This window comes from Giraffa tippelskirchi, chromosome 10 (genome assembly GCF_054371585.1).
Source record: "Giraffa tippelskirchi isolate mGirTip1 chromosome 10, T2T-mGirTip1v1.2.pri, whole genome shotgun sequence".
In the NCBI taxonomy this organism is placed as follows: Eukaryota; Metazoa; Chordata; class Mammalia; order Artiodactyla; family Giraffidae; genus Giraffa; species Giraffa tippelskirchi.
In genome coordinates this window covers 113,153,011-113,177,870 of record NC_137284.1, presented here as the reverse complement: position 1 = coordinate 113,177,870, position 24,860 = coordinate 113,153,011, and the positions used below count along the sequence as shown (strand labels likewise).

At 38.8% G+C, this 24,860-nt stretch overlaps 1 long non-coding RNA gene across 1 annotated transcript in view; it reads right to left on the bottom strand.

Annotated features, from left to right (window-relative positions):
* Positions 1-16,886: 16,886 nt before the first annotated feature.
* Positions 16,887-24,860, bottom strand: part of LOC145523842 (uncharacterized) — a 128,485-nt gene continuing 120,511 nt past the window's right edge. Inside the window, exon 3 of the long non-coding RNA XR_014066920.1 lies at positions 16,887-17,446. This is a non-coding gene — a long non-coding RNA (uncharacterized LOC145523842). The remainder of the gene's footprint in view (positions 17,447-24,860) is intronic.

Below are 24,860 nucleotides of genomic sequence, written 5' to 3'. Positions count from 1 at the left end.
GCACTCTTTCTGAGCACCTGGTAGGATCTGCTTTGGGCCTAGAAAGATCTGAGTGTTTAATCCCTCTTAAGGCTACAACTGATGGTCTGTTCCCCTAGCCCCTATAGAAAATCTTTTTTTAATGTGGGCTTACTCAGTGCAGATTTTTCACTAATGCTCCTGAAGAGCTTATGTGAGCAGTTTGAACTTTAAAATATTATAAACAAAATTCCACTCTTTCCAGCTAAAAACATTGGCTTCTGCTAGAAGTATAAGTAGAAATTGACTGATTAGTTTTGATGAAAATGAGAATTGTGTATAATTAGCAGTTAGTTTTTTGGCATCCACATAGAAATCTATTTGCTCTCTTTAAGCAAGCTTGCCATCTTTTTTTAATTTAAGAAAAAAATTTTCCACCATAGATGTAATACCCGCTCTTATTGAAAATTTAGAAATAAAATAGGAAAAAGTATTGATAGTCTCATGTACAAATACTTTGCGATGTATATTCCTTTCCATGTATATATCTTTACATAATTGTAATCACATGGTATATAAAAATTACATATGCTAGTTTCTTAAAAATCTGTTTTAAAAATATCTGCTAACTACTTAAGTGTGTATCAACAGAGGAATGGATAAACAAGTGTGATAAAATCCAGAATATTACTAAGCCATAAAAAAGAATGAAATATTGTCATTTGCAGCAATGTAGGTGGACCTAAAGACTATCATAGTAAGTAAAACAAAGACAAGTATTATATGATGTCACTTATATGTAGAATCTAAGAAAATGATACAAATGAATTTATTTATAAAACAAACAGACTCATGGACATAGAAGACAAATTTACTTTGCAGGTAGCACTAGTGGTAAAGAACCCATCTGCCAAGGCAGGAGACGTAAGAGATGCAGTTTCGATCTGTGGGTCAGGAAGATCCCCTGGAGGAGGAAATGGTAACCCACTTCAGTGTTCTTGCCTAGCACACACAAAGGGGAAAGGAGAGGAGAGGGATAAATTAGGAGCTTGGGATTAACATATACACACTACTATATATAAAATAGATAAACAGCAAGGACTTGCTGTATAGCACAGGGAACTATATTAAATATCTTGTCATAACCTATAATAGAAAAAGAATCTGAAAAATAGTATATATGTATAGATACACACACACACGTATATATATGTATATATATATACGTGTGTGTGTATCTATATATATATATATAACTTTGCAGTATACCTGAAACTAACACAGTATTGTAAATCAATTACACTTCAATCAAAAAAAAAAAAACCACCAGAAAGGTAAATTATGCAGAAAAAAATCTTCTAACTATATGAAGCAGGAAAAAAAATCACTTCGAAGTTCACTGCCCAGACTTACTTTGGGTGCATTTCCTTGCAATTCCTTTACCATACATTTCCCCCCACATGATTACAATTATGTTGGATTAAAGATCTGTTAATTCAGGAACATTTGCAGATCCTGTAGGAAAGGGTGTGAAGAGGTTCAGTGACATATCAGATCTGTTACTTAGTGGTTTAGTAGTCTTTCCCAATCAAACCTCAATGACTCAGGACTCTCAGTATGACTTTGAAAGGTACAGAAATTCATCATTCATATTCTATGGCAGAAAAAAATAAAGTAGCCATTATGATACCCTATGTCATTCTGCTTTTGTGCAGAGAAAGCACCTTTAAAATGTTAAGTCTTCTGATTTGGTTTCTTAACAGTGACCAGTGTAGCCATGGTTAGCAAGTGCTGGGAGAGAACACGGTGCACTACTGCTGTCAGTGACCACTAAGTATGCAGAAGATTTCCTATGATCTGAAAGTTGGAGGATATGGCTCAATGAACCCATTTCCTGGCACTGGAAAGTGGAGAGTGATGTCACAGGAGAGGCCGTGTTGAAGGAAGCACAGTTGGGCCAAGCTTTGCCTCTGCACTCAGACCCCCTGCTGGAGCTCCTGATTTCAGGTCTGACCTGAGTCGATGAGGGAGCTTCTGAACTTTCAGTTATAACTTCCTCTTTTTGGAATTCTTAATTTTTGTTGATACCTTGGTCATCTGAATACATCTTCTAGAAATTTCCTCAAGTAAGATATAGGAATGATTCATGTTGTGAGATATAATATACATATACAATTACATAAAGATGTGAAATTCTGGTGTCACAATTATTTTCCTAAAGTCTGTAGACACATCTTTGTTGTCTTCTAGAACTGGCTACTGCAGAGACCAAGTCTGCGGTGAGCTAATTTGTACACTTCTGTAGGTAACCTTTCATTCTCTCTGCTTGCTTGGATTGTTCTTTGTTTTTAATTTAACAATTTTTCTAGAACATGTATAATGGAAATACTATTTTTTTAAAGCTCCTGGACATATTTTCCCTCTGTGCCATCCAGTTTATTTTTTTCCTTTCTCCCGAAGCTCTTCCACCATGAAGGCTGGGCATGAAGCCTGATTCCCAGGATTCAGGGAGGCTGCAAAGCCCCGAAAGAGAAAGCCATGTTGTGGAGATGCTGTTGACAGAAACACCTGGGTCTTGACTAAACTGGAAGAACACACCAGGAGTCATTCTAGGACCTGGAGGTGGAAGCTGATGTTCACACATAGGCTGGGACTGCTCTTTCTAACACCTGCACGGCTCACCTCCTCACTTCCTTCAGGGCTCTGCTCATGTGTCACCTCTTTAGGGAGGCTTTCCCTGATCACCCTGTCCCCACTCCCACCCCCATCCTGTCCCTGCATTCCTGTCTCCTCACCCTGCTTTGATCTCCATAGCACATATCCCACCCAACGTAGAACAGGTTCACCTCTAATGTTGTCTAGAAAGCTCCTTTCTGCTTTGCTGGATTTCATTAGACCCACTTTCCAAGTCTTCATCACTCTGAATGGATGGAACACAAGAGCTTGAAATGTCCGTGTTCCTCCAATAGCACTTCTTTGTAGGGGCCACACCCCCCAGGGTGCAATGTCAACTCCTTTCTCTCTCTCTCACCTCCTGCTAAGTTGTTTTCTGAGTGTCAGTCTCTAAACGGACATAAAACTGACATGTGTTTTGCTTGATGGAAGCTTCAGAAGAGTGTACTTTTTTTTGTTCACTCGTCTATCCCTAGCTTCTAGAACAGTGCCTGGCATAGCACATAATAAGCTTGCAATGAATAACCGTTGAGCAAATTTAGGAATGTATCCAATGGAAAAATTTGCAAGAGTTAGTTTGGAAATGAGAAGGTTAGCGGGAGAGACAGGGCTCTGACTGCCTCAAAAAGCAGCAGTCATAGAATAGGACAGAGCTCCTCCTTTTCTGCTTGAACTGACTTGCCTTTGAAGGGCAAGATGGTGGTGAAAGGATAAATGCATCTCTACCTAAATAGGCAATCTCATTTTCAAGAGGTAATAACTGGGAAGACCTACAATATTCTGGCAGTTGGTTGACTGTCCTTGTTTTCAGTATTGTAAATTTTTGTTTCTTCATATGCATTTCAGTAGGAAGGTGGGCAATGCTGTTTCAGGATTTTTACCCAGACTTGCCATTTCAAACTGGACTCATAGTTATACTTTTAATTGACTTAATGAACAACTCACAGAGAATGATAAGGTAAGCTAGAGGCAGCTATATTCATCCGACAAAGGGCAGGCAAGAGATTGTAGGTCTATGTTCTATCTACACTACAGAAGATTTACAAAAATATTGTTATGGCTCCTGAGTACATACAAATACCTTTTCTCTGGTGTACACTAGTGAGTTTGCAGCCTAAGGAAGGAAGGTTGGTGCTCAGTCGTGTCCAACTCTTGGGACTCCTTGTACTATAGCCTGCCAGGCTCCTCAGCCCTGGAATTTTCCAGCAAGAATACTGGAGTGGGTTGCCATTTTCTACTCCAGGGGATCTTCCCTACCCAGGGATTGAACCCATGTCTCTTGTGTCTCCTGCACTGGCAGGTGGGTTCTTTATCACTAGTGCCACCTGGGAAGCCCTTGGAGCCTACAAGACTAACTAAATCATTTGGACCTAGATTTTATATTGGTTTTATCCAGTTACAAAATGCAAGAAGTGAAGATTAAAAGAAAAGTAGCATCCAAACTTATAAAAACAAATAAAATATATCCTGTTGATTCCTTGGTAGTTTATTGATGCTAAGACTCATTTTTCATTGAAAAACTATAAAATTTCCCTTTTATCTTTCCCAAAGCCTGTCAGAATAAACTGATGACAGGATAATTAACATCCAAGTATTTTGTGATATTTTGATACTGGGCTCCCCTTCTTCTAATCTTGTTTTTTATTTCAGACCACACATTCTCAGTTTGTTGATAATGCATTTGGTTGCAGCCTGAGATATTTCCAGGTCTAAAGCCAGGTTGACATTTTTGCTTTGAAGAGGCAGAAATTCCAAACAAATACAGATGGTCAGACCATAAACTTAATTAAAATTTCAACTTTACTGGATGCTACATTAAATATGGCCATAATGCCAAGAGAAATACATGAAAAATCCATTTGTCTCCACATCCTGCTGCTTCTACACAGTATAAAGTAACAGAATGCTAAGTATGTGTTTGTGTATGTGTGTGTGAGCATGTGTGCCTTAATCTAGCTCTCTCTTCTGGCTTGGCTGTCATACTAGTAATGTTTTGACCAATAAAAGATGGGTTTTAATTAAAATCTGGGATTGGCTAGCTGTACATCTGTTAACTTTTCCTATGTAATTCTCAAGCACTAATTTAGATACTTTCTGAAGAACTGTGATTTTCTCTCTCTTTTTTGTGCAAAAAAAAAAAAAAAACAGAGCATTTTAATCTTCCTAATTAAGCCCAGAATATGTATTTATTTTAAAATTATGTGGAGATAATAACTCATTTCAGAAGGGTAATAAAGGTCATTCATAGGAAGGTAAAACAGCTTTCTTATAGAACTCAAAAGGGAGGAAAGGACCTAGCCCTGTCATTTGAAGATGAGGACTCATGTCCTGGAGAGGACAAGTGAGAATGAATAGTCCATGGTGGCTTGATCACACTGAGCCCCAGGCTGGCTGGACAGGGAGGTCTGAAAGGACTGCTGGGGCCGCATGGGACCAGTTTGATTGGCTCTCTGATGGGACAACATCCACAGTTTCCACTAGGTAACTTAAGTCAGATTCCCCAGAGAGATGAACCTGAGGCCAAGGCGTACACATAAGGACTTCATTGGTGGGTATAATCCCAAAGAAGGGTGGAGACACAAAGCAAGGAGAAGGGTATACTTCAAACTGGCCACCACTATGGTCAACTGGCTGCTTTATCTCGTAGGATCTTCTGAAGAGCCTAATAAAATGCATCTCAGGACCCTCTGTTTTGGGTTGAATTGTGTCCCCCCAGGTTTATACACTGAAATCCTAACTACCACTATTTCAGATTGTGACTGTATTTGGAGATAAGGTCTTTAAAGAAGTGATTTAAAAGCAAATGATTTATTTTTGCCTGTGTTGGGTCTTAGCTGTGGCACCAGGATCTTTTGTTGCGGCACGTGGCTTTCTCTGTAGTTGCGGCATGTGGGCTCAGTTGCCCTGCGGCATGCGGGATCCTAGGTCCCCAACCTGGGATCGAACCCATGTCCCCCACAGGTTTGATGGAAGATGGATTCTTAACCAATGGACCATCAAGGAAATCCCTATAGAAGTGATTAAGTTAAATTGAGACTGTTAGGGTGGGTCCTAATCTGATCTGACTGTTCTCCTTTTAAGATGAGGAAAACTTGGAAACATAGAGTCACCAGGGATGAATATGCACAGAGGAGAAAGAGCATGTGAGGACACAGGGAGAAGATGGGTCTGTTCAAGCCAAGGAGAGAGGTCCAGAAGAAACCAATCCTGCTGACACTTGGATCTTGAACTTCTGGCCTCCAGAACTTTGCAACCATAAATTTCTGCTCTTCAAGCCACTCAGTTTGTGGTGCTTTGTTATGGTACCCCTAGCAAACAAATGCATCCTTGACAAGGGAGAAGAAAGGGTCAAAGTTTGCCTGGGAGGGCTCCCTGCTAGCACTGCTGGGTTGTATATGCTCTGGTGTCAAGCAGTTTCCTCAGGGTCTCATGCACTGTCAACAGGGATGTACTAGGGCAGAGGGTGACAGGGGCACAGCTGGGTTTAAGGTGAGGCCCTGGGCGGTGGCAGACAGGAGAAGCAGGTTGGAGCCTGTGCAGGACTAGGGTGCAGGGGGTGAAAGGTGGGTGTGCTAGAACAAGAAATAGGTAAGAGAAACTGAAGCAGAGCTGAAATGGTATCTGATACCCAGGGTAATAATGATACTGATTTTAGTCATGATAAAGAGTGATGATTCTCGAGGACATTCTATGTGCCAGATACTGGGATATGTACTTTACATAAACCATCTCATATAACCCCAGCACCACTCCAGGATTTAAGTAATATTATCCCTACTTTCCAGATGAAGAAATCGAGGCACAGAGAGGTTCAGGAACTTGCCCAAGGTCATAACAAGTATGCCAGTCACTGCCCTCGAGTTCAGTTGAACCTGGCTCCAAAGCTTGCATTCTCACTCATGTCACTCTGCTTTCTCTTGATAATGTGATTGAAACAGTGCTTTAGAAAGATAAATTTGGGTAGATGTTTTAACTTATTTTAGGCAAGTTATTTAAAAACATATAAGGCATTCTATGCAAAAGATTACCATCAGGTTAGTCTGGCAGGGTGGTTAAGCAGTCAGCCTATACAGCCAAGATGCCAAGGTTCAAATGCCAGTTATTCTGTTCACTGGCTAAGTGACTTTGCCAAAGTTATTCAACCTCTCTGTGCCTCACTTCAAACCTCTAGATGATAAAAAGTGTACCTACCACCTGGAGTTACTCTGGGGATTATTTAATTTACATACAATACTAGGTGTTTTTATTATTATAATATTTAAAAATATTGACCAGATATGATTTCTTCTATAGCTTCTTATCCAAACAAAATTACTGAACATTACACATGCACCTCTAAATTTCTGCAACACTTCTGTTGCTATATAAGCTAATGGATGATTTTTTTAAAGTAGTCAAATGTCAGCTGTTAAACATCACATTGCCGGCATCATAAATGAAGTCACCATTTGGCAAATAATTTCTTGGCAGGAGTGGTTCTCACCAACAGGGAAAATGAAAAAAAAAAATATTAAATAAAGTCCCCACTGTGATTTGTTAAGCATTTCAGACACATGGTTCAGCAATTTTTCCAACTGCAAAATTCTTTTCCTCCTATCTTAGAACTCAAAGGATTGAGCTGTGTGGAGGAGGTGAACTCTTTGGTAAATGCTTTTCTTTTTTTTTTTTTCTGTAGTTGTCATTTCCCTGGAGGTGAGGCTGTTTACAATGGGGAGAAGATAATCATATTATTCAAACACAGGCTTGGTTCTGGCTTAGAGGCCACAGTTTATTATCTGATTGCTTTAATTTAATGTGGGGACCCTAGCTGAATGGTTGCAATAGTTAGTCTTATCTCATTTCCTCCCTTTCAAGGGGAGATAGAGCAAGTTTCCTCATCTGTGAAATGAAGGGGTTGGACCAGATATCCTCCAAGGTCTTTTTTTGGCTCTGATATTCAGAGGCTTCATATTCTCTTCTTCTTGGGTAATGTTCTTTGTTTTCCAGTGCATTGAACAGGCCCAGACATCTCTACCTGCTTATTCCAGTTTTGGCTGCTAGGAAAGCAAAAGGCAAGGTCTTACATTTCTGTAAGGCTTTACAATTTATAGCATGCCTTCACATATACATCCTTCATAAAATCTTCACAGAAACCCTCAAGGAATTTTTGATGAGTAAAATGAGACTGAAGAAAGTTAAGTGATTTGTCCAAGGTCACACAGGTTGTAGGAACCAGGGCCTTAAAACAAGGCTTTCAGTCAGGGGAGTGGTATTTGCAGTCTTAGCAAGGAGAGATAAGGAAGGCTTCCTCCACGATCAATGCAAAGAAATAGAGGAAAATAATAGAATGGGAAAGACTAGAGATCTCTTCAAGAAAATTAGAGATACCAAGGGAACATTTTATGCAAAGATAGGCTCAATAAAGGACAGAAATGGTAGGGACCTAACAGAAGCAGAAGATATTAAGAAGAGGTGGCAAGAATACACAGAAGAACTGTACAAAAAAGATTTTCACAACCCAGTTAATCACGATGGTGTGATCACTCACCTAGAGCCAGACATCCTGGAATGTGAAGTCAAGTGTGCCTTAGGAGGCTTCACTACGAACAAAGCTAGTGGAGGTGATGGAATTCCAGTTGAGCTATTTCAAATCCTAAAAGATGATGCTGTGAAAGTGTTGCACTCAATATGCCAGCAAATTTGGAAAACTCAGCAGTGGCCACGGGACTGGAAAAGGTCAGTTTTCATTCCAATCCCAAAGAAAGGCAATGCCAAAGAATGCTCAAACTACCGCACAATTGCACTCATCTCACACGCTAGTAAAGTAATGCTCAAAATTCTCCAAGCCAGGCTTCAGCAATACGTGAACCGTGAACTTCCAGATGTTCAAGCTGGTTTTGGGAAAGGCAGAGGAACCAGAGATCAAATTGCCAATATCTGCTGGATCATCGAAAAAGCAAGAGAGTTCCAGAAAAACATCTATTTCTGCTTTATTGACTATGCCAAAGCCTTTGACTGTGTGGATCACAACAAACTGTGGAAAATTCTTCAAGAGATGGGAATAGCCGACCACCTGACCTGTCTCTTGAGAAACCTGTATGCAGGTCAGGAAGCAACAGTTAGAACTGGACATGGAAAAACAGACTGGTTCCAAATAGGAAAAGAAGTACGTCAAGGCTGTATATTGTCACCCTGCTTATTTAACTTCTATGCAGAGTACATCATGAGAAATGCTGGGCTGGAAGAAACACAAGCTGGAATCAAGATTACTGGGAGAAATATCAATAACCTCAGATATGCAGATGAGGTTGGTAGAAGGTGAAGAACTAAAGAGTTTCTTGATGAAAGTGAAAGAGGAGAGTGAAAAAGTTGGCTTAAAGCTTAATGTTCAGAAAACTAAGATCATGGCATCCGGTCCCATCACTTCATGGCAAATAGATGGGAAACAGTGGAAACAGTGGCTGACTTTATTTTTGGGGGCTCCAAAATCACAGCAGATTGTGATTGCAGCCATGAAATTAAAAGACGCTGACTCCTTGGAAGGAAAGTTATGACCAATCTAGACAGAATATTAAAAAGCAGAGACATTACTTTGTCAACAAAGGTCCATCTAGTCAAGGCTATGGTTTTTCCAGCAGTCATGTACGGATGTGAGAGTTGGACTATAAAGAAAGCTGAGCACCAACGAATTTATGCTTTTGAACTGTGGTGTTGGAGAAGACTCTTGAGAGTCCCTTGGACTGCAAGGAGATTCAAACAGTCCATCCTAAAGGAGATCAGTCCTGGGTGTTCATTGGAAGGACTGATGTTGAAGCTGAAACTCCAATGCTTTGGCCACCTGATGCGAAGAGCTGACTCATTGGAAAAGACCCTGATGCTGGGAAAGATTGAGGGCATGAGGAGAAGGGGACGACAGAGCATGAGATGGTTGGATGGCATCAGCGACTCAATGGACGTGGGTTTGGGTGGACTCCGGGAGTTGGCGATGGACAGGGAGGCCTGGTGTGCTGCGGTTCATGGGGTCGGAAAGAGTCGGACACGACTGAGTGACTGAACTGAACTGACAGTTCCCTACAACCCAAGGGGACCTGAACATGTTATAAAGACTCTTTCAGTTCCTTCGGTGAACGGTCCAGAGTCGCCTCTGTCAGTTCTGAGCAGGTCATGTGTGCAAACCTGAATCAATCATTAAGGCCAGGAAAGGGTAAAGTTTCTGATTTGACCAACCCTACGCACATTAGCTTCCAGAAACAGAATGGAATCAGCTCCCCTGAACCACACTACTGAAAATGGGAGATGAGAAATCAGAGGCGGTCATCAGACGAGGAGAGAATAGACAGTGCACAGAAAAATAAGCAAATTCTCATTATACACAGAGAAAGCATTTCCCCCAAAACTATACTTCAAAAATGTTACTTTTTAATATTTTCCTTTCCATTTTTTCTTAACTGAATTTAATTTTTGCAAAAGCAGTTTTCCCTTGAACTGAGCTCAAATCTAATGCTACATCTAGGGTAGTTGAGGAAATGTAGCAATAATAGCTTAATCATTTCAAGTTCTGGAATTTTTGGAAATCTATGCTCTTTTGGTGTTTGGGTTTTAGCTCAAATGAGACAAGTTCGTTCTTCTTTGGGGCATGAAATAAGGATTTGGAGCCCAATCAGATCAAGCCAACCAACATGACTTGGACACCTTATGTTCAAGGTGCCAGAGACAAGGAGGTGCTTGGGCCGCCATGCTTCCTGCTTTGTCCGCTTACTACACTATTTAGTTGTTTCTCGCCTCGTGACCCCCAGGTTTTATACCTGTGAAACATTGTGCTTTTTGGGTGTGTGTCATTTGAATCCCCATTTGCTTAGAGAAGCTGCTCAAAGGCTTGATTTTTTTTTTTTTTAATGGTTTTGGATTATATTCTGTTGACCAAAACTTTCCCCTCAGTTGTCATGACAACTTTCATGTTGCAAGAGCTAGATGTTAGCCTAGAGGTTTGACAAGCAGATGACTTCCAGAGAGAGAGGCTGATTTAGTACTTTTGGGCTGGGACACAGGGTTTTTACTGTACTTGAAACTAGTTTACATAATTTGTAAATCATTTCAATTCACCAAAGTTCACCACTGAAGTGACCATGGAGTATTTTGTTATAGCCCAAGTTCCTACAAGGGACCCAATGTACACATTTATATTCTTCGAGTTCCAACTAGCAGCTGACAAGTTAGCCCATGGACATGGGGGAAGGGAAAGTTACTTGTCATATTGCAATTGTTGTTAATAAGTTGGGTGCTACTGAACTTCTGTCCCCTATCCTATCCTCCCATCCTCAAGTTTTGCTGGCTTCTAAGAACAGGAATTGATTCCATTGCTACCTCTCTGCCCCGAAGCCTGACCCTTGTATGTGAAAGAATATAATTGGAAAATCACAATTTGCTCAGTGAAAGTAAAATGCTCCTGTTAAATTTAGGAACCCTTTTTTTTCAAAGACTCTTTGCTTCATATTCTCACTCAAATTTGCCTTTTAATTATTTTACTTCTTCAGTGAGAGTTTGTATATTTATTCTTTAATGTTGTTATAGTTTGCATTGTTGTTGGGAGAGTTATCTGTGTTTCTAGTTCTTGATGCTAAAGATTATTGCTTTAAATTGTCATGTAGGAAAGAATTTTTAACATATTCAGGTTATATATAAATATTTAAATTTCACTCTTTTAAAGTATATAATTCAGTGACTTTAGCATATTTACAGAGTTGTACAAGTGTAACCACAATCCAATTTTAGAACATTTCTAAAATTCCCAAAACATCCCAGTGCCCATATGTAGTCATTCCCCCTTCCTACTCCCAGCCCGGATAACCAATAAGGAAGAATGTTTTATTCTTTCCTACTTGGCTTTACTACTAACTCCTGGAAGCTCCTTTTGGGATTTTTGAATGGCCATTGTTTTAGGAAAAAAAGATGTTTTTTTCCCTAAAATGTTCATTGTGAAACAAATTCAGAATTTAAGTAAAACCATTTAAAACTGTGTGGTTAGTAACAGTAATAACTACAGTTAATAATTTGGTATGAAATATCCCAGGTTATTTTTTTAGTCATTAATAAATAATTACAGAAAATTTGGAAAATACTTTATAAAAATACAAGTAAAGGGGGAAAAAATCACTCGTTCTCACTCTTTAGAGATGACCTCTGTGTACCAGTTAGCCTTTTCAGTGTAACAAATGGCCTCAAACATCTCACTGGCATACAACAACTAGAAATTAACTTTTTGATCACAATTCCACAGGTCAGCTCCAGCAGTTGTTTCAGGCTATGGGACTTTATTCCACAGTTGTCATTTTTGGCTCAGGCTCAGTGGTTACCTGAAGAATGTCTGTGCAGAGGATGAGCCAGAACATGTGATGTTTCTAAGACCTGAGTTCAGACCTGGTATACTGCTACTTCCATCCATGTTCCACTGGTGGCCAAAACAAGGTACAAGAAGTCCAACTCCAGGGTAGGGAAGTATATCCTTCCATGGTGATACTAGAGAAGGGAGTCAAGATTTGCTGGATAGTATTTCAGCACACTGAAAATATTTTGATGTTTGTATTTTCTTTTTCCTCTTCTATGTAATAGATTTTTATATAAAAGTTTATTTCTTTTATAAAAATGGTTTCTTTCCAATCAGTGCACAAAAAGATGTCCAATATCATTTAATCATTAGGGAAATGCAAATCAAAACCACAATGAAATAACACATCACAACCATCAGTATGACTATTATTAAAAAAACGGGAAATGACAAGTGTTACTGAGGATACAGAGAATTGGAACCCTTCTGCACTGCCAGTAGGAAAGAGAAATGGTATAGCAGCTATGGAAAACACTATGGTGGTTCCCCCAAAAATTAAAAGTAGAGTTGCCATATCATCCAGCAAGTCCATTTCTGGGTGTATGTGTGTGTGCTAACTCACTTCAGTTGTGTTCGACTCTATGCAACCCCATGGACTATAGCCTACCAGGCTCCTCTGTCCATGGGATTCTCCAGGCAAGAATACTGGAGTGGGTTGCCATGCTCTCCTCCAGGGGATCTTCCTGACCCAGGGATGGAACTGGAGTCTCATCTCTCCTGCACTGGCAGGTGGGTTCTTCACCTCTAGTGCCCCCTGGGAAGCCCTTCTAGGTGTATACACTAAAGAATTGAAAGCAGGGACTGAAATAGTTATTTGTACACTCATGCTCACAGTAGCATAATTTACAATAGCCAAAAGGTGGAAGCAACCCAAATGTCTATAAATGGATAAACAAAATGTAATACATCCATTCAATGGCATACTATTCAGCTATAAAAGGAAGGAAATTCTGACACACACTATGGTGTGGCTGAACCTTGAAGACATTATGGTAAGTGAAATAAATGCATCACCAAAGAACAAACACTGTGTGATTCCACTTAAATAAGGTCCCTTGTTGTTGTTTAGTTGCTAAGTTGTGTCCAACGCTTTTGCAGCTCCCTAGACTGTAGCCTGCCAGGCTCTTCTATGCATGGGATTTCCCAAGAAAGAATACTAGAGTGGGTTGCCATTTCCTTCTCCAGGGGGTCTTTCTGACCCAGGGATTGAACCCATGTATTCTGCATTGGCAGGTGAATTCTTTACCATTGAGCCATCTGGGAAGCTCATAAGGTACCTAGAATAGTAAAATTCATGGAGACAGAAAGTAATATAGTGATTTCCAGGGACTGGAGGGATGGGGGAATGAGAAGTTGTTGCTTAAGGGTCATTTGAGTTTGTTTTTCCAGATGAAGAAAGTTCTGAAGATAGATGATAATGATGGTTGCAATAACACTGTGAATGTACTTAACTCCACAGAAATACTCACTTAAAAATTATCAAAATGGTACGTTTTATGTAATGGAAATTTTGCCACAAAAATGGTTTCTTTCTTTACATATGGTTTTAATTGTCTTCTTAACATTTCCAAGTCATTTAACATTATTTTATAGCATTATTTTTACTGAATATATCATTTGGCATATGTAGATATAAATATTTAATTTCATATTATGGCCATTTTTTGGTATTGTAAATAATACTTCTGTTCCCATCTCTGATTCCTTTCTTTAGATAAATTTTCAGAAATGGAATAATGAGGTCAGTGAGTATGATCATCTAAAACTGTAAACGTAAAAATCCTGCATTCTTGCTTCTTCATTAACTTGCTGCTATATTATTATTTTTTAAAAACTATTTTTTTGCCAGATGAAAAAAATTATTTCATGAATGTTTTAATTTGCATTTCAAAGATTCCTAATAAAATTGAACATATTTTGATCTGGCTTTTCTTTTTTATTCCTCTCTCCCTTCTCTTTCTCCTTTTCTCAATGTGTGAATTGGTACATTGGCATATTAAAGGCAGGGGAAAGAAAACAGTTTACTTTAGGTTTAGACAATTTTTACCCAATAAAAAACCTATTAACAGTCATTCTGTACCAGCATTCTAAATAAGATCAATGATCTTATCATCATAAAGATGATAAAATACCCCTCATCCACCTTAGTCAAGGCTGACCACTCCCATTCCTTCCCTTTTTTCTTGTTGGTCTATAAAATTCTCTCTATATTACAGTTATAAAACCTTTGACATTCATGTTGGTATGCACTGTTTAACTTGGTTGATAGCTTTAAAAACAGTTTTGAATAAGTGATTCATTCATGTGTTTAAAATTCAGAAAGTATAAAAGGTCATCAGGGAAAAGCTCTTATCCTTGTCTCACCAGCAACCTAATTCTCCTCCTCCCAGGCAACCATTTTAACTTCCTGTGTATCCTGCCAAGAAAGAGTTTATGCACAAACATTTTCTCCCTCTTAATCCAATAGGAGCATACTATAATACTGTTCAGAGCCTTGTTGTTTTTCCCACTTAGTAATGGATGTTAGGGATCTTTCCTCATCACTAACTGAAAACCTACATTTTTTTTCTGCATAGTTCTCCACTGCATGGATGTACCATAATTAAGTGGATCGCTTCCCTACTGATGGACATGTAACATTTTGCACATATATCTGTATAGGAAAGATTCCTAGGGGTGGGATTTTTGCATTAAAAGATCTGTGTATTTACACATTTGACACTGGTCTTATCAGTTTACACACCCAAGAGGAATGTAACAGAGTCTGTTTACCCACACCTTATTCACCACGACATGGATGCTTACCAGTCTCTTAGGTAAGAAATGTATTTTGCTGAACTGTTTGAAAGTAAGTAGCTAACATCTTAACACGGAGAAGGCAATGGCACCCCACTCCAGTACTCTTGCCTGGAAAATCCCATGGACGGAGGAGCCTGGTAGGCTACAGTCCATGGGGTCGCTGAGAGTCGGACATGACTGAGCGACTTCACTTTCACTTTTCCCTTTCATGCACTGGAGAAGGAAATGGCAACCCACTCCAGTATTCTTGCCTGGAGAATCCCAGGGATGGCGGAGCCTGGTGGGCTGCCGTCTATGGGGTCGCACAGAGTCGGACACGACTGAAGCGACTTAGCAGCAGCAGCAACATCTTAACATGATGTTCTCCCCAAAGAGTTCAGCATACACCTTCTAAAAAATAACATTCTCCTGTGTAACCACAATGTCATGATTATATCTGTGAACATCAACAATAATTTCATACTATCATCTAATAACCAGTTCCTACTCAAATTTCCCTAATTGTCCCAAATTTTCTATAAGTGTTATACTTCTAGAAACCAGTTGTAGATCAAGCTTCACCTATTGTGACTGACCGATGTATGTCCTTAGTTTCTTGATCTAGAACAGTCTCTTCACACTTCTCATCCATGTTAACTTTTGAGAAGACCAAGCCAACCATCTTATAGGAAGTTCACCATCTTCAGTTCAGTGTGTTGTGTCCTGCTATGTCAGACACTGTTTAGGTTCTACAGAAATGCTTCTCCACATCTTTGTCCTTGGAACACAAAGTGATTCTGACTGAATGCCCTGCAAGTTTAGAGCTGCCCCTCCAGTCAATGATGGAGGGACACTGCTTTAGATTGGGAGGAGGAGGTGAGGGGTAGACGTACTCATTTGGGAGAAACTAAAAATTAATTCATAAAATCATTCTTCTCAGCATGAGTGTAAAAATTCTTGCATAATGAAGTATAGCCAAGCACCCATTTTCTTGCTTCTCTTCACGTTGGAAACTGAGGTTCTAAAAATCCTCACAAATTCATGTGGTGTTTGTAAGTTGTAAATTTTGCAATATCAGTTTTTATATATGCATGAATATGATACTAATATTTACAAAAGCATCTGGATGAATAAAGAACACTAGAATTACAAACAATTATTTTTATAAACATTTAATAAGCTTTCACCACATTTTCAAAAAATTAAATATGTCAGCTTTACACATTGTTCATTGAAGTTTTGTTTTTTGTTAATAGTAAATTACAGTTGCCTTTCAATATGTTATTTTGAATATTTAGAAGGAAAAAATATTTTTGGAAAGCATATATAAAAATAAATTTAAATTTTCTATATCTTTATTTATATATTTTTGATAAAATACATTCAAATTTTGGATACTTTGGGCACCATTACATTTTTCTTCCTGTTGAGACTTTTTATTCACATTTTCAATTCTATGTGCATAGTATCCACATGCTTATGGGTTTGTTTCACTACAGAATTTCACACAGGACTTAGAAGATGGAGAAGTTATGAATGGGGTGCAGAGAGAACTTCCAACATTACCAAAAGCTATGACTGCATTGAGGTATTCTCTTTATGTGAATAAGAATATTTTATTTCAATTTAATGTTTGTTGTTTTCTGGTTTATAGTTCTTTTTACTTCATAGAAGAAGGCAATGGCACCCCACTCCAGTACTCTTGCCTGGAAAATCCCATGGACGGAGGAGCCTGGTAGGCTACAGTCCATGGGGTCGTGAAGACTCAGACATGACTGAGCGACTTCACTTTCACTTTTCACTTTCATGCACTGGAGAGGCAAATGGCAACCCACTCCAGTGTTCTTGCCTGGAGAATCCCAGGGACGGGGGAGCCTGGTGGGCTGCCGTCTATGGGGTCGCACAGAGTTGGACACGACTGAAGCAACTTAGCAGCAGCAGCAGCAGCAGCATAGGAAAGATCAAGAAAGGTAGGATACTAGAGTGAAAATCAAGTCTAATAGTAATTGCTGAATTACTTCTTTCTCTAATTTTTTTTTTATATGATATGGGAATTTTTCTTACATACATGTACAAATGAGTCTCAATTCTTCCAACTCTTCTTCAATCTGGATTTCTTTTTTTTTTTTTTGTTCTCTTTGGACAACAGTGGTGTTTTTGGTTTGCTTATTTGTTTTTAAAAAATATTTGTTTATTTACTTGGCTGTGCAAGGATCTTAGTTGCAGCACTTAGTATCTTTGATTTTCGCTGCGACATGTTGGATCTAGCCCTCTGACCAGGGATCAGACTCCAGCCCCACGCACCGGAAGCACAGAGTCTGAATTCCCTCAACAAAATTTTAAAGTAAACATTTCAGAGTTCACAGTGGTGTGGTCTTTTACTTTGACATTAGCTTTTTGAATATTACTTTTCATCTTGCTTTAACGATCCTGCAATATTTTACTCTATGTATGCAAAATGAATCCAGCCTCTCACATTGGATTTTGCATGTTTTCAGTGTAATAACTCATTATACAAAGTCAATTGCCCTCATGTTTACCTGTATTTCCTTTGCTCTGCGCTTATTTCCAGTTCATATCTAGCTACTGCCTGGGTTCAAATCCCAGCTCTGCTGCTTATTAATTCTAGGAGTTCAGGCAAATTGCTCATCAATCTTTATGTCAGTTTCTGGCCTGTAAAACGGGAACAATATTAAAATCTTCAGAGTGTTGTTGTGAAGATGAAATTAGTTAATATATGTAAAGCACTTTGAACAGTGTCTGAGTCAGAGTAAGACCTGATGCTGTTGCTACCACTATTATTGTTATCATTATCATCATCATTTTTGAAGCTATTTCAAGTTTTGCATAAGTAATTTCATTTTACATTTCTAATTCTTTAGGTTATTACTATCAATAAGACGAAATTTATGTCAAATTATTGATTGTAACAACTTTGATTTTACCAAAACAAAGGCAATAAACATTAATATATCAAAATATATATAATAAAATTATGTATGTCTTAATTACAACATCACAGTGCATCAAATAAAACTCACATGGGTACAATAATAATTAAATTCAATTGTATTTGATATTTTTCTAGCTTTCAGTCATTTAAAACTCCCTTTGTAAAAATCATAGCTTTGTACTTATAAACATTACAAAGTTGTATGTGTCAAGGTCTGAGAATAAAATATACTTTATGAAAGCCAGTAGCTTAATTCAAAGCTTTAATGTTCAGACAGTGGCATGTGGGCCTCCGTGTGTTTTTGGACTCCAAGCCAAATGTTCTTGGATACCAGGTAAATGTGAGGTACGTGCTCAAGTCTTTCCATGGGAACTGGCCCTCAGGTTTGACCACTTGGTTAAGGTGGTAACCACCGGATCTCTACATTGGGAACATATATTTCCCCCTTGCATTTAGTTAGTAATCTGTGGGGTGAAACTTTGTTTGCACTGTGTTTTAGCATCCATTGATAAGTTTTGCAAAATCAGTTATTACTTTAGAGATTAAAAAAAGATGATTTTTCTAATATCTTATTGCTTCTACATGTATTTGAAGGCATTCTTCTATAACAAAGAGCTTTCCTTTCTTCCTTGATATCCTTTATCAATTTTCATTTTCTTATAATTAAAAAAATATGTTGAAATATATCACTGTGGTGACCACAAAAATGCACCTTTCAGATCTCTTGTTATGGGGAATTGCAATTGACTGACAGTCCAGCTACTGCCTTTTGACAGCTCCTCCAAATTCATGCCAAGGTCATGCTTCCTGGGCTGATCCCAACCAGTGCCTGATGGCAAGAACACTGCCCCAGCAAGATGGGGACTTCTTACTGGGTGGCCATGGCTCCTCACTGGCCTGGCTGAAACTTTCCTACAACTGTGCTGCTGTCCAAGGCTCTTTCTACCCAACCCTGCTTCTTTCTCCCTCTCCTTTCCAAGTGTCAGATGCATCTTGGTCCTTTTAGGCATCTACTTCTTAAATCTCTGGCACGTTTAACATCATCCTGACTTCTTAGAAAGCTGAATTAACACAATCATAAACCCAAGAATGTATAAAACACATATATACACTTCATATGATAATGAAGCTATGTGAACCTGTTACTCAGGTTAAGAAATAGAAAATGACTTATGATTCCCTCCTTCCTCTCCTTCACTTTGAAGTTAATCACATCTCTGAATTTTATGTTATCATTCCCTCCTTTTCCTTTATTGTTTAATCACTGATATTTACTTTGCCAAACAAATGATATGACTGATACGGGATTAATATCCAACATAGGAAAACAGCTCATACAACTAAACATCAAAAAAAACAAACAACTTGATTTTAAAACAGGCAAAAGAACTGAACAGACATTTTTCCAAAGAGGAAATGCAGATGGACAATAACCACATGAAGATGCTCATGTCACTAATTATTAGGGAAATGCAAATCAGACCTACAATGAGGTATTACCTCACTCATGTCAGAATAGCTTTCATCAAAAAGAAAACAAATAATAAATGTTGGTGAAGATGTGGAGAAAAGGGAATCTTCCTACACTGTTGGTAGAATATAAATTGATGCAGCCATTATGCACAACAGTATGGAGGTTCCTTAAAAAACTAAAAATATATCTACCATATGATCTAGTAATCCTTCTCCTGAGCATATATCCAGACAAAAGTATACTTCAAAAACACACACGTACCCCTGTGTTCATAGCACCACCATTCACAATAGCCAAGACATGGAAACAACATAAGTGTCCAGCAACAGATAAATGTATGAAGAAGATGTGGTACATATAAACTATGGAACACTACCAAGCCATAAGAAAGAATGAAATAATGCCATTTGCAGCAACATGGATGGACTGAGAGATTATCAAGCTAAATGAAGTAAGTCAAAAAGAGAAAGACAAATACCATGTGATATCACATATATGGAACCTAAAATACGACACAAATGAATGTATTTATGAAACAGAAACAGACTCACAGACATAGAGAACAGATGTGGTTGCCAAGGGGGAGAAAGGGTGGAGGAAGACGGGGTGGGTGTTTGGGGTTAGCAGATGCAAACTAGTATATATAGAATAGATAAATAACAAGGTCCTACTATATAGCACAGGGAACTATATTCAACTTCTTGTGATAAGCAATAATGGAAAAGAATATAAAAAGAGAATGTGTATATATGTGTATGAATTACTTTGCTATACAGCAGAAATTAACGTAACACTATAACTCAATTATACTTCCATTTTAAAAACTCAAAAAACAGATTCAGTTCAGTTGCTCAGTCGTGTCTGACCCTTTGCGACCCCATGGACTGCAGCACGCCAGGCCTCCCTGTCCATCACCAACTCCCAGAGTTTACCCAAACTCATGTCCATTGAGTCAGTGATGCAATCCAACCATCTCATCTTCTGTCATCCCCTTCTCCTCCCGCCTTCAATCTTTCCCAGCATCAGGGTCTCTTCAAATGAGTCAGCTTTTCGCATCAGGTGGCCAAAGTATTCGAGTTTCAGCTTCAACATCAGTTCTTCCAATAAACACTCAGGACTGATCTCCTTTAGGATAGACTGGTTGGATCTCCTTGCAGTCCAAGGGACTCTCAAGAGTCTTCTCCAACACCACAGTTCAAAAGCATCAATTCCTTGGTGCTCAGCTTTCTTTATAGTCCAACTCTCACATTCATACATGACTACTGGAAAAACCATAGCCTTGACTAGACGGACCTTTGTTGGCAAAGAAATGTCTCTGCTTTTTAATATTCTGTCTAGATTAGTCATAACTTTGCTTCCAAGGAGTCAGCGTCTTTTAATTTCATGGCTGCAATCACAATCTGCTGTGATTTTGGAGCCCCAAAAAATAAAGTCAGCCACTGTTTCCCCAGCTATTTGCCATGAAGTGATGGGACCAGATGCCCTGATCTTAGTTTTCTGAATGTTGAGCTTTAAGCCAAGTTTTTCAGTCTCCTCTTTCACTTTCATCAAGAGGCTCTTTAGTTCTTCTTCACTTTCTGCCATAAGGGTGGTATCATCTGCATATCTGAGGTTTTTGATATTTCTCCCAGCAATCTTGATTCCAGCTTGTGCTTCATCCAGCCCAGCATTTCTCATGATGTACTCTGCATATAAGTTAAATAAGCAGGGTGGCAATAAACAGCCTTGATGTACTCCTTTCCCGATTTGGAATGAGTCTGTTGTTCCGTGTCCAGTTCTAACTGTTGCTTCCTGACCTGAATACAGATTTCTCAAGAGGCAGGTCAGGTGGTCTGGTATTCCCATCTCTTTTAGAATTTTCCACAGTTTGTTGTGATCCACATAGTCAAAGGCTTTGGCATAGTTAGTAAAGCAGAATTAGATGTTTTTCTGGAACTCTCTTGCTTTTTCGATGATCCAGCGGTTGTTGGCAATTTGATCTCTGGTTCCTCTGCCTTTTCTAAAACCAGCTTAAATATCTGGAAGTTCACAGTTCACGTATTGTTGAAGCCTGGCTTGGAGAATTTTGAGCTTTACTTTACTAGCGTGTGAGATGAGTGCAATTGTGTGGTAGTTTGAGCATTCTTTGGCATTGCCTTTCTTTGGGATTGGAATGAAAACTGACCTTTTTCAGTCCTGTGGCCACTGCTGAGTTTTCCAAATCTGCTGGCATATTGAGTGCAGCATTCTTTGGCATTGCCTTTCTTTGGGATTGGAATGAAAACTGACCTTTTTCAGTCCTGTGGCCACTGCTGAGTTTTCCAAATCTGCTGGCATATTGAGTGCAGCACTTTCACAGTATCATCTTTTAGGATTTGAAATAGTTCAACTGGAATTCCATCACCTCCACTAGCTTTGTTTGTAGTGATGCTTCCTAAGGCCCACTTGACTTCACATTCCAGGATGTATGGCTCTAGGGGGGATAATTACATACATACATATATATATATATATGATGGAATACTTCTCAGACATAAAATAAAGAATAAAATTTTGTCATTTGTCACAAAATGGATGGCCTTGGAGAGTAGTATGCTAAGTCAAATAAGAGAAAGACAAATAGTATAATAATATCATTTATGTGGGCTTCCCTGGGTAGCTCAGCTGATAAAGAATCTGCCTGCAATGTGGAAGATCTGGGTTCGACCCCTGGATTGAGAAGATCCCCTGGAGGAAGACATGGCAACCCTGTCTAGTATTCTTGTCTGGAGAATCCCCATAGATCCCGTGGACAGAGGAGCCTGGTGGGCTACAGTCCATGGGGTCCAAAGAGTTGGACACAAATGAGAGACTAATCACAGCACACATCACTTATATGTGGAAACTAAAAATTATAATAAACTAGTGAATATAACAAAAAGGAGGAAGACTCACAGATATAGAGAACAGTGGCTGGGGGTGGGGCAACATAGTGGTGGCTGAGTGGGAGGTAGAAACTATCAGATGTAAGATATGCTACAAGGATATACTGTCCAACACAGGGAATATAGCCAGTGTTTGCAATAACTGTAAATGGAATGTATTTTTTAAAAGTTGTATTAAAAAATGAATGAAACAAAACAATCTACCCATTAGTCAATTTCTTTGCTAGCATGAAAACTATCAGAGTATTTCCAAGTGCAGAGAAAAATCTTGATTCTAAATATAAAAACACTTGATGTTACTGAATTAAACACATGAATCTCAAAAATATCTAAGACTTGTTTTACTTTTTAAATTTTAATAGAAATAACCTTCTATTTATTTCCTTTTCCTTAAAATTCCCGTTTTCTCAACAAATGGATTTAAAAAATAAATGCTCAAGAGAGATATTTTGTAATAAATTTCATTTTGATACCAGTTCAGAAAGAAACCTCTCTTTAGCAAAGCCTGCCTGCTGTTCTGTTGATGGGAAGGCCAGATAGCAGTGGACTGCACATGGGCCTTAATTTTTCCTATCAACCATTATCCTTTAAGATTTCTGGCTGTGTATGTGTGCATATGTGTATGTTTGTGTGTGCACGTACTTGCTTGTGACTGCCTATATGTGCCTGAAGAGGCCTAATGGAAATGAGAAGTTCATCCACTTTAAGCACATGGGGAGCCAGGCCTTTGATTGTGACTATAGTTGAAGAGGCTGCTATCTAAAGGGCCTCTTGCTGTTTGATACTGCCTCTTGGTCTCATTGTTGGCATAAAGTCCTTGTCTACAAATAGCAACTCCATTCAGCCCTGCTAAAGCTATACACCACTGGTCAGTCTTTCCTGGGAAGTTTCTTCAAAGTACAGTGTGACTTACAGTTTGAAACAATAACCGTGGCAGGTGGCAAGCAACACTCAACGTGCTCTTTGCAGAAGCCCACAAGTAAACATTTCCATGGAAAAGTGATATTTTCTACCCTTTACATATTGAATTTAATAAGGAGTTAGTGTCAAAGTCACACGCAGAACAGAGGGAAGGATGTTACTGAATGCTCAGCATGGTGTCTACAAAAATTGTCTGCTGAATGCAGTAAATTCCTTTTCAGGGCTAATAAAAGCCAAAATGGGCCTGGAATGCTGATATGAAGGGGAAACCAATATAATCACATTTTGGCTTTGGGCCTGGCTCTCTTTAAACTATGTCTTCTTTTTAGAGTCATGGGGAACACGGATCAGACATGGGGCCATTGACATCTCTTGCTTCTACCTGTGTGGACCTGCCACAACTGTTGGTGACCAGGAAGTCATGAAAAGAAAAGACTCCTTTTGAAATTCCATGATACTGTTACTAATGAAAGAATGGTTAAGATCTTGATGTCTTTAAAAGACTAAACAGAAGCTGAATATTTGTGTTCAGCTCTGTAATTTAGTTAATACATCAAAACTAAATAGTTACTATTAAAAAAATCTAGATGGGATTAAGTAAATTTTCTCCCTTTTTAATTTGTTTGGTTGGCTTGTCCCTGAGTGCATCTAGGCAAATTCTTTAACGTCTCTGATTTCCTGATTTCCATGTGTCATAAATTAGACTCTTCCCAGTTCTGCAGGTATAAGTCTGCCTCACTTGCAGTAGAGTGAACTTGAGGTCACAACCTGAGTTAATCCTGGTGACTGGTATATGTGATGGTGCCTTTAAAATATCAGGATTACAGAAAGGCTCCAGAAGGCCCAATAGCTATTAGGTAATTGTATCTGTTTTTTTGAGTACTTAAAATTTCTGACGTTAATGACTAGTTTCTCAGGAATTTTTGCAATAAGGAATTTAATTATTTTAACTGAATTATAGAAATATATGCACATATAAGGCTTTGTTGGTGGCTCAGATGGTAAGAATCTGCCTGCAATGCAGCAGATCCGGGTTCGATCCCTGGGTGGGGAAGATCCCCTGGAGAAGGGAATGGCTACCCACTCCAGTATTCTTGCCTGGAGAATCCCATGGACAGAGGAGCCTGGTGGGCTATAGTCCATGAGGTTGCAAAGAGTTGGATATGACTGAGTGACTAACATTAGCTTCGCTACTATGCATATATTTTTCCTGGAGAAGGAAATGGCAACCCACTCCAGTATTCTTGTCTGGGGAATCTCATGCATAGAGGAGCCTGGTGGGCTACAGTCCACAGGGTTGCAAAGAGTTGGACATGACTGAGCAACTAAACAACAACATAATAAATCAGGATAATTTAGAATATTTTCCTATATTAAAGTCAGCTGATTAACAACCTTAATTTTATCTACAAACTAAATTCTTCCTTGCCATGTAACATAACATATTCACAGGTTTCAGGAGTTTGGATGTGGGCATTTTTTAAGGGCCATTTTTGTCTGCTTATCACAGTTATCCTCTACCAGGAATGCTTGGCAAGTATGCCGTATCCTAAAACCCAGATCCCGAAATCATAACTCCACTAGAAACATGTCCCTAGGTAATTGGAAATGTTGTAGTGATTGCTCCGCACGTAACTTCCTCAACATTCCAGATCCAATAAACTTTATAGATTTTAGTTTAAAAAAATAAAGTAAAATATTCACCATAAATTCATTTTTGGATGTCAATTCTTTTAGAATTGAGGAGTTTAAAGAAAAAAGTTTAATGGGTACCAATTGTCTTGCATGGGCTTCCCAGATGGCTCAGTGAGTAACAAATTCACCTGCAACGCCGGA